Source organism: Amia ocellicauda, chromosome 23 (genome assembly GCF_036373705.1).
Source record: "Amia ocellicauda isolate fAmiCal2 chromosome 23, fAmiCal2.hap1, whole genome shotgun sequence".
Classification (NCBI taxonomy): Eukaryota; Metazoa; Chordata; class Actinopteri; order Amiiformes; family Amiidae; genus Amia; species Amia ocellicauda.
The window spans coordinates 22,418,107-22,429,228 of NC_089872.1; positions in this window are offsets into that span (position 1 = coordinate 22,418,107).

Genomic DNA, 11,122 nt, shown 5'->3' on the forward strand with positions numbered 1-11,122 from the left:
TCATTATTAAACATTGTGTATGATCTGTATTTCACAACCATATGACAGGACAAATGAAGGGAAAGCTAAACTGACCTTCTTCCCTAGCCCTTGCAATGGAGGCAGTGCAATCTGTTGTCTTGAGTAGTTGGAGTGTGTAGAGTGTGTTACATTCCCTACTTTGTGACTTGATAGAGTCATCTGGTGTGGGTTTGCAAATGGGCTGCAGTGTCTATCTCTCTGAACAGAGCAGCTGCCTGTCTGAGCCTCTCTGTGCAATGTGAGCTACACATATTCAATCATAATAATCAGGATATCAATGTGTGTGAGCGCCTGAGAACCTCCTGTCATTACACTATTTAGAGTTTATGATTGCAACAATAATTACTAATTGAGAAAGGTGAGACAAGTAAATCAATATAGTACAACATCCTTATAACACCACAGTCCTTATTTTTGTTTGAAATCAATGCACATCTGACATGCAGAATAATTTTGGCATGATTTAGAGAGTTAATTTAACAGAATAAATCTGTACAGCGCACTGACGTAAATCTGGATTTCAGGATATATTTTGTGGCAGGCCTGACATCTTTGTGTGGGCTTTTTTTCAGAACACAGAAAATGATGAATGAAGGTGTCTTTCTATGCTGTGTTTACTCTGCTCTCGCCACATAATCTGAAATCACAAGTGGCAAAACCCCTGTGAGAGTCCTCAGCCCAGTACTCCGGCATCTGAAGGAGCTCTATTAGAAAAGTAAACACGCTGATTGGCATGTGTTTCGCAGGTTCTGAGCACCGCGATTCTGCACAGCCGGCCTCAGCAGCACGTTATTGACAGCTGCTTTGAGCAATAACTCACTGCCTACAGTTTACAAAATGATTGAACCGTTAATAGAGTTTCCTTCAATGCACCCTATAGCTCAGGTGTTTTTGTTCAGTCTTGGTCTGGTTGGCGCACATCTGTAACACTTCACTGTGCAGCAGGCGCCAGGACAAACAAACATCTCTCTGTTCACTGATCCTTATTGGAGGCTAGCTAGTGTTTCAGCCGGCCACACCTGAGACTGGCTCGCACATGGAGCACACAGTTTCTACATCCTTTGAGACCAGCTTTGTTTGGTCCTGATGTAATTCCTCATCACTTGCAGAGACTACCTTTCGATGTTCTTTCTCCTCTAAGTTATTGCACAGTCCATGTTCTGTAGCAGAATAAACATAGAGTTAAAGTGTGTCTCAGAATGCTGTGGGCATAACAGCAGTGCAGTGTATATACACACACACATACACACACATATATACAGTGGGTATAGGAAGTCACATTTTGTTGTATTACAACTTGAGATTGTGATGCATTTAAATGGGATGTTGCACCTTGATTTACACAACCTATTCAACACTTTGAAGAGGAAAGAACATTTCTATTGTGAAACATCAGTCAATAAAACAACTGAAATGTCTTGGTTAGAGAATTCAACCCCCATGGTCAATATTTTATAGAACCACATTTTACATAAATTACAGCTGTACCTCTACCAGGTTTGCACATCTGGATTGTGCAATATTCACCCATCAGATTCATGTCTGGACTTTGAATGGGCCACTTCAGGACATTACATTTTTTATTTACAACTTCAGTGTGACTTTGGCAGTGTGCTTGCACTCAGTGTCCTGCTTAAAGGAAATCTTCAATGTCAGAAATGCATTGTTAGCTGCTTTTCTTCTGTTAAATAAAATGGCACCTGTACAAATATAGTACTTGTCCATAGCTGCGGAGGATGTCCCAATAGGAATGTGCGGGACGTCCAGGAGTCTTGAGCAAAAGACCATCTTTTCCTCTTTCCAAGCTCAAAAATAAATCAGACCGTGGGAGTATAGCATATTGTGACATTGAGTAATTGTGGAGGAGGCTCCTGTCAGACATGTGTACCTGTAAATTACACGCTGTGTTTTATGTGCTCTGGGCTGGGCCTCTGTGCGTTCAGTGTGAGCCCCAGGAACCAGGCAGCAGTCAGGCATTGAAGCGTGCCGAGCTAGGACAGAGACAGGCCGCGGACATTATCAAAGAAATAAAAACCTCACAGTGCAGATTCTTTGATAATTTTATCACAGTGATTTTTGTTTGTATTTGTACATTTATATATATATATATATATATATATATATATATATATTTATACATTACAATTGTTTTCTACAGGATTTTTCTAAATGGGCAATTTTTTTTGGAGGGAACCACCTGAAATCTCTCTGTTCAGGTCATCCCCGGGTCTTATTCTTAGGTAATATGGCACCATGAGCATAAAAGGTAAAGATGTTTTGGTGGTTTAATTTAACAGGAAATGCTTTTGAAACAGCTTATGTTCTCTGTTGCACAAAACTCAAACAGCAAACCAGTACTGTGTATTTTAATGGTTCATGATGTAGGAGATTTATGCCAACAGATACAAGCAAGTACCATAACAAAAATATGTTTTTCTCCTTTGTAATTTATGAGCATCTGAAAGATGGACACTTTGTTTAACAACAATCCTGTCATATCTTTCAGCATAATCTTCCTTCTGATTAAGCGTCTGATAAGGAGATGCTGGCACTTGCTGTTGTTTATGTTTTATATGTATGAAACATTGCAGGTATAGGTAATGATTCTCTTATTTTTTTTGTTAAACAGAAAGGAAAACAGATATTAAGCAATTTATTAACCAATTTATTATCTTTCCTTTGATCTGTTTTCTTTGCTGTATTTGAAAGGTTATTTCTGTAGCTTTTCCTGGCTGGATGAGAAACACATGAATCATCTGTCAGTATAAGGTCAGACCAGTTTCATGAAGCAAACAGGTTAAGCTTATTCTGGAAATAGAAAACATTTCAAAGCTTTTTCAAACAGACTTCATTAAAGAGGACAATTTCCCAAAAACAACAATGCCTTATAAAAAGTTAAAAACTCTTCCGGGTATACAATTAAACTACTATAGTTTTGATTCAGTTTCCTTGTGCTGTGTCTCTGTTACAAACCCGAGACATGCGAGTCCTCCCCCTCCACCCTTCACATGAGGGAGTTGTTAATATCTCTCAAGCTTGGGCACCGGGGGGGGACCTGAAAGAGTCCTACACATCTGCACATATTCTACAACTCTACACGTTCTGCCATTACATGAGCCAGACAGGGGATAGTCTGTGTACTGGCGCTTCCGGGTTCCCCTGCACTGGCCATGTGACTGTGAGGCAGGGAATATTGCACACCTGCACTTTATTTTGATGTGCTCAACTAGTATAAGCTAATTAACGCAGGACAGTGAGGAATGGCTGTTTCCCGCACTTCAGTCAGAGGCACCAGCCTAAGAACAACACGTTCCTCTCACTCAGGATGTGGTGACAGAAGAATGCGCTCCTATTGCCAAGATACTTTCTATTGTGAAGCGCTTTTGCACCCCTCCACCAGCTGTGCAGCATCTGAAGAGTCTTACAGGCAAAACGGTGTTTTCATTCAAAAACAATGATCCCATGGGCGCTGTAACTGCAGTTCCCGCTCCCTTCAGGGTTTTCCTTTCATTTAGTCTCTAGATTATACAGAGACTTGATGTGAAGGACAGGCGATCAAAGAAAGGTGCCCAGTCCTCACTGTGATGTTATTCAATGTGTGATTCCTCTTCTGATGTGCCAAAGATCTTCTGGGTTTCTCTCTCGAACTGAGACTCAAGCTGTCAAACAGTGAACTTTCAGTCCAGATAGTTAGATAGATAGATGTCTAATGCAACACATCCAAATCAATATATATATAGTAAATAAATGTATATATTTGCTCTCATATTTTACACAGCACTGAATGGGTCCATTAACAGATCAAATATCACAAACAGCTATTAATGTATAGCACATATTATATATATACCAGTTTGTAAATCCTGAGTCTCAGGTAAGGAATAAAACCCTGTAACCGCTGTGCTGTGTGACATGGCAGGTCTACACTAGACAAGCTCTCTACAACAGAAACTCTAAACTAATTCCATTTAAGCAGTCCATGACAGAATATACACATATAATCTTACTTCTGACTTTTTTAGGGACTAGGGACCACAATAATTCTTTTCTTGTTCTTTCACCCCGGATTATAGTTCCTTTTGAACACTGTGACTAATACCTTGCCTTCTACAACCTCTGTGGACAGATCACGGTCTGTCTGTTCTGCCGAAGCCCCATTCACGGAGGCAGCTCCTATAAGATCTGTCTGTGTGGCACACGAGTAAATAATCATGCAGCTCTGACAACAAGTATCGGTGGGAATTAACAAAGTAAGTATTCCACAAGCCTTAACTGTCACATAAGGATCATCCTAATGATGAATTGTGAGGAATCCTGGCAAGCATGGGATCTCCCAGAGCTCTCTGTGATCTGATTCATGGCATTTCAATACATTTAACTAAAGTTGCACTGATATTATTACATCTCTATTTTCCACAACAGCCGCCTGCTTCATGCATTTTTTGTGTGGTTAGACCATTTGCTGAAATCATTAAGTACAGGATGGAAATGCACATGAAAAAAATGGAAATGAATCTTCACATTCTATCAGCAAATCACAGTCTTTAGGTTCATAGAGATGGAAATGTAATACTGTGTTTAAGTAAAAGGCAGAAGTTAAAAAAGTTATTTCTAGTCTGTACATAATTTCTCCAGAATAAATAAGCATTTATTGAGACATTGCTTAAATGTTAAATACACATACATGCAAAGTAATTGTCAAGGCTAAATCTTATAATCTAGCTCCATTTACACGAATGAACATGTCTATTGAACATGTTTTAAAAGCAGCAGGGGGCCAGGGGTGCACAGCAGGACTTTAAACTCTAATCATAGCATTCATGTTATTCATATTAATCAGACTTCACCTCAGCTGCATACTGTTTCATATCCATTTCAGTCTGTGCCGTCACGTAGATGTTTTTATTTTGGCTGTGCGTGTATCCAGAGGCCCAGTCAAAGTCAGTCTGCAGGCGTATGTGGTGCTGATTCCATGCTGTCGTATTAAATATACATATACACTGTAGCTTTGACTTAATTAAGAGTTGGAAATAATGACTTGATTTGGTTCCGTGCGGGAGAACAATTGCATATTGGACAAGGGATTTTAATGAAAGATGAATAGTAGGTCTTGATATATTTGTGGTTATAAAGTTGTAACTATTAGGGAAATATTTACCTTTCATTCTATTTAAGATATAACATTTCTGAATTTGAACCTGGATTTCAGAGACGAATCAAAATCTTCACTTTGATATGTATTTTAGGAAAATAGCATTTCGACAGAGAGCGGGATTGACATTTTGGAGATTCTCTTTCTGTAATTAAAGTACCGGTTGAATGAATGCTGCTTCTTTCCTGCACTGCATGGTGGTCTACAGCATGCTTTTATTTCCCATCTAAACGTTTCAGCAGTTATCATCAAAACCCAGTATGTTTAGCCAACAAAAGCCACTTTGCATGAACACCATCAGACATTTGTATTCATATAAACATTATTCCATAACTTATGGAAATGTTTCCAGAAGCCATATGTAATAGTTATCAAGTAGCTACAGGAACCCTTATTAAAATTGTTCCTGACACAGAGTTTGACAATGTGCATGTGTGCGGCAGAATGGACCGGCTTCCCAGACCAGACTACGCCTGAAATATGTGGAAGTGCTGAATTGCTTCCTGCTGGTGTTAAAGTAAGCTGTTGGTTACCATGAAAAATGCAGATTGGGCTGTACCAAAGCTGCTCCTTAAAAAATGAAGAAGAAAAAAGCAGAAACAACCCTGCTGCTCCCGCTGCTATCTTCTGTGCCATCTGTGTCACCAAGACACCAAGCCAGTGACCTTGTTTTCATTTCCAAAAAGATACTGTTCAAAAGATTGTTATTTTATAAATTACTATATATTAAACATTCTGGAAACAACATTTTAAACAAGACTGAAACAGGAGTGATAGTAGTCAATTTAATTTCATGAAGGTCTTCCATCTTCCATTATTCTCTCCTGTTTACATTTCACAGAAGACAACACAGTGAGAAGAACACACAACAATAGGATCCATGGGTGAAGTGCCCCATTGCTCATCTAGGAACAATCTCAGATTATAGGGTATCTTTCAAGTCAAGAATGACATTATTAATTGTATTATTATTTTTGTCATTTAGCTGACACTCTTATCTAGGGCAACTTACATTTGTTGCTGGGCATTTTACTGGAGCAATCTAAGTGAAGTATCTTGCTCAAGGGTACAACAGCACTGCCCCACCTCACCATGTGGGTTTTGCACCATTGAACTCTCAAATGTGCATTTGTGTTTGTAATGAGGGGTTTATGCACTGCCATCCTGATGCAAAATCGAGGTCAGCTGGGCCTGCTCAGCATTTGTATACATGCCACAGAACAGGATAGGATGTTAATTGCTTAATTGTATCATGCAGTACACCTGTTTGGAGGCATCTGCATTCGTTATGTTCCTCCACTCATTTATTCAGGGTTGTCCTTTAATTTGTCACCTGTCTGTCTGTATAGTATAATATATCATTAAACAAAGTCTCCAACAGAAAGTTATGGACATAGAGCTACATGCTGTAATATAATAATTATATTAATAATATGAATAGTATTAATAATTCTAGAAAAGTGATTATCAATTTTCTAAGTAAAGGGAAAGGCTACTTTTGCAGCACAGAGTGAGTCTCACCAACCAGGCAAGAGAAGATGTGGACCTGTGAGCTGACAGATAAAGGGGGGCTTGCCTGAGAGACGGCATATTGGCAGCTGTGAAACTGAGGCTTTCACGATTTGCCATTGCATCTGTGATGTCCTCGTAGTCCCCTTTGGGTGTCATTCTTGACTTGAAAGATACCCCATAATCTGAGATTCTGTCCTTTGACTATTGAGGCACTGCTGAAAGAGATTTTCATTAAAGGATTAATTTGGCAGCCTAATCATAGATCCATAATAGCAGCTAATCCTATCATCGTTCTGAGAGCCTAATGGGTATTGCTCAGCCTCCGACTGCAGGACAGAGCTGACATGGGTCTTTGTTGAAAAGCTTATGGCAGTTTATGGAAGACTGCATGCATACCTATGTACTTTCTGAGAGGCTAAAAGACCTCATTGTCTGTAGACAGGACATGTGAGCAAAGATTTGATCATTTGGATGCAATAAACAAAGCAAATGCTATACATTACTCTAATATGCATATTTGAAACCACTGGAGTGAGGTAAAAAGTACAAAATGCCCAGTTTAAAACCAAAACAACCTGTCACATACACATTAATCTAAAAACAACATTTATATTACTATATAAGAGAACTGTCTGTTCTGTTAAATGCTGCCATTCAGTTTCCACTTGTTTAGGCTGACTGATGCTGCTGCTGATAAACGTGACACAAAGCTGAAGTATTGAATGATAATCGTAGTGCTAATGTCTATAGTTTTGGTAGGAGATGACAAGTATCGAGTCTCACCGTGTCTGTGTGTCTGACATCTTGCAACACAGCGTTCACACTGAATCCAGGTTGTTTGAAGGACATCAAAGAAACAATGCTATATAGAAAGATATTGGGCTACAAAACACAATTGTGAAGAGAAGTAGGAAAAATAAAATAAATGTATTAACCAGTAAACGGACAATTTTAGCTGATTCTGTTGATTTTATTAATCTGACAGGCGTTTGTTCCACAATAATCGATGAAGGAGATGAACAGTTTGAACCTCAGCAGCACAACTACCATCAAACTGGGCGAATCATGAAACAAGAACATAGTCACATGCTGAGTTTCACAGTAATGACTCGAAAGCTGTGTTGTACTCGTCTCCATGTTTCAGGTATTTTTATCTGAGCAAATCGATGCTCCTGTCTTTGCTGTCAGCACTATAGCTGAACCCTCAGCCTGCATCCATGTGATGTCAGACAACACCGCATAATCTCCATTCTTCCTTTGCTTTTTTCTGTTCCGTTTTGTTTTTGCAACACAGAGGAATGTTACCTATTTGGCAGATATCAAGATAAGCTTCTGCATTGGAAATGTTTGGGATGTTTTTCCCAATCCAACATTATAATAATCGATCGGTGTGCCTGACCCTCATGCCTGCCGTCTCAACTCTGTTTGACAATCGACTTTACTTTTCACGGGGAATTCTGTGCACCTGCCCAAAAGAATGGCTGTCCTAACAGTTTGTCAGCAGAACGTCCCGCAGCACATTCCTGCAGGTCCCTGAGGCACTAATCCCCAGGGCTCAGACCGGCTGGCCACTGAAGCACAGAGACTTGAAGGAAACGCTGCACCAGCACAGCTTCACGAATGATAACCAGCCAAAGGTAGACATTGTGCGGCTGGGATGAAAGGACTGCCCTCCCCTGTAGGCATAATCCCTGCAAAAATGCCAGAATGAAAGCAAATATTGTTTGTCCAGGGAAAGAATAAAAGGATGTATCACACACCTGTTCACACTTTAGTTTATTTTTTCCCAGTAGAACTAAAGGTTTGAGAAGTTTTATCTGTACTACCTAACTGGACCCGTTCCCATCTCGACATGCCCACACTGTGGGCCACCTTTCATGTGTGAGCTTTCCCAGGCTTCGTTGTGCCCCAGAAAATGTACTGATAAGAAACTCCTCTCTCTCCTCCAAAACTATTTTCTGTATAAAGAAAATGTTAAGTAATTTGTTTAAATCTATACATACAGTATATTTAAAAATAATAACACTATAGTAACCTTAAATAAGCAGAGATGCTCCCATTAACCCCAATATTATTTATACATTTTATTATTTTATTACATTAAAATTGTATTAATTTCTTAGTAGACAGCCTTATTCATTGCAACTTACAGTTCACACAACATTTTAAAGCATTACAAGAGTGTAGTAATTATAATAATCCCAGTGCCATGGGTGACAACTGCAGACACTACAGTTCAGTCTCAGTCTGTGCTAAAGGGAGAGGAGGAGCCGGCTGTGAAAACCATTATCTTGCCGTTTCCTAATCATATTTAGCAATTTTCCAAATTCTGGAAAATCCTTATTGTTGAATTGAACGTCTGTACTTTGTACATTTCATAAGTGAAGTTTAAAAATTTCCAACTGAAACTAACAAGCACAATTTTAGTATATTTGTCTGTAGTCTTGCTGTATCTACACACCCTGCGATAATAAAACCCAACAGAATCATCATATGAGATCGTTTATGAGAGCCGTGAGTAACAGGCCAGGCCAGGGCATGTGATCTGAGTTTGGGAAATCCCCTAGAAACTACAGCTGCTTTTACTTAGCCTTCAGCAGACAGAAGCTCTTCTGTAGCGTTAAGGCCGAGATAGTCAGTTGCTGGTGATGGGAGCGAAGTCGCAGCTCAGTCAATCAACCTGAAGCAGCTGAAGCAAACTGGGTCCCCAAGCAAAGGGGCACATGTTCACAAAGGTCCTGATGGCAAGCAGAGGTAACTGAGCTCAATATGTAGGCTATATGTAGGCACAAGCATTTACAGTAAATGTGAGAGGAAAGTTTGTCCGTTTTTTACACTGTAAAGTCAGTGTTACAGGAACACGTTCTGTACGATGCTCTCCTCTACTGCACAGTCACAAATGACTCCACCACCTCATTGTTATTTTAGGAGAGGAGGGAATCACTCACACCCCTCTCCACAGGCACTTAATTTCCCAAGACACTTACTGAAACAGGCAACAAAATAATGATGTGTCTTTATCTCTGAACAGGCACAGAGATCACAGTAACAAAGTCTGCACTATATACGACTGGTTACTGACTAATGAAATAAAAATGAGTATCAAAAGCTAAAGCTGCTATTAATTAATGGGGCTGATAAAAGTACCACTAAAACAGAAACTCAATACAAAATAATAATAACAATAAAGTCAAATTATCCCACCCCCCCACTTGACTGATCGTCTGCACCCCTCCACTCTGTCTTCAAATAAGGAAAGTTGTTTTTCTAATGTCTTCATGAAGCGGAGCTGCAGATTGGGTGTTCCTTTAATTATTATTTTGTTTGCCTATATCTAGGGTACTTTTATTATGATTACAAAAGCAAAACCAAGCACAAAAATAAAATAGTGAGGCAGTGGGAATGTATAATATTTCATTAACAAGGTTTAAATGAGATATAGTGGATGCCAAGATTCTTAGCTTTCATGTTAATGTGCGATTTCCCTCAGCAAACGCTTTGGGTCGCACAGCGTCTCTCCGGAGGAGCAGCCGAGCTGTTCCCACATCAAGACGTGCTGGCCTGCCTGCCTGCAGCTCCGATGACATAACTGCATTTGGAAGCAGAACTTAGAAATAAATTATAAACATTCAGGTTGCTTTCCAAAAAGAGCATGAATCAGTTCTCTCGCAGTGTGATTTATGAGTGCCTCCGCAAGAAAACTAATGCCATTTCATATTGATGCAACCTTATATGTTCTATTGGATGAAGCACTGCTTTCCATGAGGCTGGTGACAGTGATAACCTTCACTGTCATTTGATATCTGATTGATCAGTAGCTGTCTATGTTGAGAGAAGAAGAAGTTATTTTTGGTAATAAAGGATTTTAAACAGATAAGTGTCGAGTGAAGATCATAAAGGAAATACTAAATATGATTTGGGGAAAAGTGTGGAATAAAACCATAAGAGGCAAAACATTTTATGGATTGAGGAACCTATATTATTGAATTTGTCTTCATTCAGCTAACTATAAATAGCAAAAAAAACAAGAAAAAACAACAACAAGACAAAGCAACAAACCTGACAAAAGTATTCCTGTATTTAAATTAAAATGATGCACATTTCACATACAAATCTGGGAATGAAACACTAAAAATATGAGCAGAGAAAATAAAGCAAAACAGTCCCAAAACTAGCAGCAGTGTTCTGTACAGAAAGGTTAAAGTAAATTGATCTCTGATCTCAAATAAAACTGAGGTTTTGAAACCCTGAGCGGTACAGCAGCGTGAATTGATACGGTTACGCAGAACAGACCCCGACACGGCCCACAACGCCAACAGAGTCAACACAACTCTAAAGATCGAAAGGCAACAGCGCACTGGTTCTGGAGGCGTCCCAGATCACTGGAGAAGCCACAAGTCCCTCACTCTGTTCCAAGCATTTAACCACGGTGCAAAA